The sequence below is a fragment of the Erpetoichthys calabaricus genome, chromosome 7, assembly GCF_900747795.2.
Source record: "Erpetoichthys calabaricus chromosome 7, fErpCal1.3, whole genome shotgun sequence".
Classification (NCBI taxonomy): domain Eukaryota; kingdom Metazoa; phylum Chordata; class Cladistia; order Polypteriformes; family Polypteridae; genus Erpetoichthys; species Erpetoichthys calabaricus.
This window is the reverse complement of record NC_041400.2, coordinates 118,692,440-118,697,067: the sequence shown is the minus strand read 5'-3', so window position 1 is coordinate 118,697,067 and position 4,628 is coordinate 118,692,440.

Sequence of the window (4,628 nt, the reverse complement as noted above, 5' to 3'; positions counted from 1 at the left end):
TTTATTGTTTATGATGTTGAATTTGGAGCACCTTTATCATTATAGCAAGCATTACATAAATAAGTTTTTTTGTTTTTTTTTTTCCTATATTTTTTTTTACAATTTTTAGATATGTTTACATGCTTTTTAATTATCCACTGTATGTGACTGGTGAGCTGTTCTTCTAAATTTGTTTGCAAAAGGATGTCCAGGTAATGGATACCACTGGATGTAAAAGTTTTTTTGTTCTATTTCTATAATGGACACGAAATATAACTGTGCTTGGTGCCATCTACGGTATCTTAAATTTCAGTTTGGAGATGAAAATTTTTCATTTGTCTGCATGGAGTTTGCATGTTCTCCCCTTGTCTGCGCGGGTTTCCTCCGGGTGCTCCGGTTTCCTCCCACAGTCCAAAGACATGCAGGTTAGGTGCATTGGCGATCCTAAATTGTGCCTAGTGTGTGCTTGGTGTGTGGGTTTGTGTGTGCATGTGCTCTGTGGTGGGCTGGCACCCTGTCCAGGGTTTGTTCCTGCCTTGCGCCTTGTGCTGGCTGTGATTGGCTTCAGCAGACCCCCGTGACCCTGTGTCAGGATATAGCAGGTGGGATAATGACTGACTGACTAGTAGCCGAAAGCTAGCTTGTTAAGCCAGGCTAACAGTTGTTTCTTTGAAGGACAAACATCCCAAAGTACAGTTATTTGGGTTTAATTACACTTATGATAACAGTCTGTCAGAAACTCAGACAGCAAGACATGGGTTCTGATCTGAGCTATATTCTAATAAGTTAATTTGAGTGAAAATAAAAATACTGTTCACATAGAAAGTGCTTATTCTCAGTCTTTCGCATGCATTTTTGTCCATTGGTTATTGGTTATTTTTAAAACACCATAATAAATGGTATTAGAACAAAATATTTCATTTTTCTTTAGTGACTTAAGTATATTCAAAGTCACAACAATGAATGAATGATTGATTGTTTTTCTTGCTTTCAGAGTGACTACTATGACTGTTGCATGTTCCTGGAATTTCCTTTGGCTGCCGCTTTTTGTTCCAGCGCATTACAGGTCCTTGCCTTCCAAGATGTGCTTTTTGGCATGGTTATTAAAGATTTCTTATTTTAGTACACATTGTTCTAACAATTGTGAACAAGTTTTTTAAGGTTACAAGTCACCACTAGAGATAAGTACAACTGTGGCAAAATCACAGAAATGTTTACGAACTTTGCTGACCTCCGCAAAGTGCATAGAACTCATTTGGGAAGCAGGAACTCAACTAGTTTTGAGTGGCTTATAATAGTGCAGTGGTGTTGTAAGTGTCCCTGAGGGGTAGGGAAGTATCTGCTAACTTTGTTGAACTGATTATTGTGGTAAAAAAAAATGTGAGCTGAGCTGTGAGGCAGCAGTGTTAACCACAATGCCACCATGGCTCAAACAACAAAACATGGAAATGGAATGATAATCACAAACAAAATACAACAAATGGTCAGAAACTAGCAATAAGTAAATATATATTTTATATAATCTAGTGCTCACAGAATTCCCTTCTTTGGGCGTACATTAGCTGTTTGATAAGCAGCAAAAGAAGTCGCAGCTCAGCGTTTTAGAATGTCTTTTTTTGTTTCTGATATCTTTGCAGATGCTTTGCAATTTTTTTCTTCCATGAAGAAGATAGAAACACCATGTAAACAGTAAATCTTTCATTGAGTGTGTGTTTTCTTTTGCAGGGAGGGGGAGGGCTCCTTTAAGGCTCTTTTTTGATTGTAGCTCCGGCACGTGGCTAAATATGCATGCAGATCAGTCATGCACAGGGATCAGTGTTATATATTTGATGGCAGTGCTCATAATGTTCCCAGTTTGGTCGGCAAGGGTTTTTTTTTTTTTTTTTATAATGTAAACACATGCTGAGTCCAAGACTAGAGTACTGCTCAGGTCGTGACATCACACATTCTCAGCAGATCAGCAACAGTCTTACAGTATAAATGTGGTTATAGTTTATGCATGGCTGCTACAGCTCAGTGATGTCACTGTAGCCTCTCAAAACACCAGGAGGTGCTTTGAAAAAATATGTCTCTAAGTTGTCTGCAGTGTGAATTTTACAAGGAGATTATTCAGCGAACAAGGTCAATACAGTATATTTGCTGTGAAAAATGCTTTGGCAAATTTTGCCAAACATCTCTAGTCATGGGGCACAATATACAAGTGCAAATAATGTGTCTTGAATAAGAACAAATTACTTTTTGACATTTGCAGCACATTTATTGATTTCAGTGTGAATGTGTTACATTCATCACTGTGCGTGCAGGCTTATTGGAACAAAGATAATGTCTACCGTAGTATGTAGGTTAGGTCAGTAAAACATTTGATACATGGGTAAATTCCTTAGCGCCTGAAATACAAACAGCTGGATGTATCTTGTTAAAGTAGAAAAATGGAAGTTGTATTGGCTCTGAAAGACACTTTGGATTGAAACCAGCAGCCGTAGGGATCCCTGGTATCAAATTTGTGACTGTGCTTCTTCAGAATCTTGGACCAAATTCCAATGTGTTGGTAGTGCTGACTTGAGAAATGATAGTGGTGACACTCACAATAATGCTCATTACATTACTGAGGACTATAATACAAGTTACTTTATTTGAAAGATGAATTTTAGAACAATTGCAGCGTACTTTCCAGTTCAGCCTATTTTGTATTTGTACATGTTAAAGTGACATTTATTTGTATTTCTGTATTGTTTCAGTTATGCTTGGTAGAACATTGTGAAAATTTTAATATAGAGGTTAATATTGATATTCAGAACTCAAGCAAATAGCTATACAAACCGTTCAGTTCAGGTGGTAAAGGGATCCTATGGCATTTTGACCCTTTGATATTCCGTGACCTTTTTATTAGCATTGTGAGAATATCAAATTGAAATAGGATCTAGAATGTATCTCTCTAAAGTGTGTGGGTTTGTTATTAGCAAGTATCTTTTTTGTGTATTACTTTTATTCAGTTTTGAAGCTTGAACACAATGCCTTTTCATTACTGTCAATGACCTATCAATCTGCTGAAAACTTTGCCATTACTGTAAATTCAACCCAAGTCCCGTAGCAATACCATTTTTAATTTTAAGCACTCATGATAAAAATGAGGCTTTTAAGGAAACTAAATTTAAAAAATAAAGCTGCTCTTATAAAAGGTGTTCTTTAAATGTAGCACAACTCCTCCTTAAATCAGTTATACATATTACTCAAGAAATTTTGAAATGAATACAGCAATATTCAGGCAAGAGTACAGTATGTGAAATTAGGTGCTTGTTCTTCCTAAGGATAGTGTGGCCGTTGTAGTGGTGCCCCTTTCTGCATTTACCCCACGTAATGCCCACAAAACAGCTGTGCAGGTAGCTCTTGATTATGTTCTCAAATGACTGGAAACGGGCGCACCTTACATTGTCATCTACAAAGCAACCCCAGCAGATCATTACAGGTCTTGAAAACTCTGACAGTGAGTTTGCTTTGCTGGTCCAGGGGTGGTATCAGGGTGGTATTGCTCATTGTTGTAGGCTCTCTTTTGGAAGCCCTACTTTTCTGTATTGTGGGTTGCTCTGTAAATTTATGAAGGTTAGCCTGTGCCATTCTAGAAGTATCTTGCTTTGTGTGACAACCTTTTAAAAATTCAGTGGTAATTGATGTTTTTATTTTACTTGTTTTTTAGTTTCAGGCTTACTGGAAAGCATTTATATTTTCTTAGGGTAATTCTGCCAGCTATTCATTATAAAATGCAAAGTACAAAGTGCTTGAGTTTAATGCTGGATTTCCAACATGTATGTAGAGTTCAAATATTGGACTGTTTGGTTGAGCCTTAATAAATAATGGAATAAACATTGGAGAAAACCTGTGTGTTTGCCTTTTTTAATAGTATGGTCAGCTTTAAAAGAAAAACTCCAGGTAATCGGGTTCCTTTCCCCCTTACAGGAAGTAGCTCTAGGAAATGAGATCTTGCAAAGTAAATTACACTGTATGAATAAACAAAATAACAAAGTAATACTAGAATCATCCATCGTAATATTTTTCCAAAAGTCTGTTTTAGAAAGTATGCTCCAAAAATGGAAAAGTATCCAAATAGAAGGAAAGTTCACTGTCTCTGAAAAACAATGTGATGGACAATTTTTCATCGCCACAGCCATCTTGATGAACTCCCTGCTGTCTGTCTGGAATTGATGGCGATACCCGTAGTGCCCAGTTCTCTGGATGTTTTGTACAGGGATGCTCTACCGCAGCCCACCTCTACAGATGTGCATTTTGCTTTCCAGGTCCTCAGAAATTAACGCGACGCATGCGCGAGTTGCAGTACCAGCAAAAAGTCGGGAGGCGCAGTGTGCTAAAAGTTGGAATGTGACGTCAGAGTCTCTGGTTACTATCTACACGTGACAGAAAGCCGCTTTGAGGATCCTATGAGATTGGTGTGTGCGCTTCAATGTTTGATGAATGGTTCGAGGTGGTGAAACAAAATGCCGACATACAGATGTATTTGTGGTGCTTTTATATTCAAGCGTTGCATATTCCCGATCATAATAACACAATACATTTTAAAAGTCTCACATACTGTTTTCTGTGCCGTCTTTTTTTTTTTTTCTGGGGCTTCCTCCAGTACTGACAGCAGTGGCAAA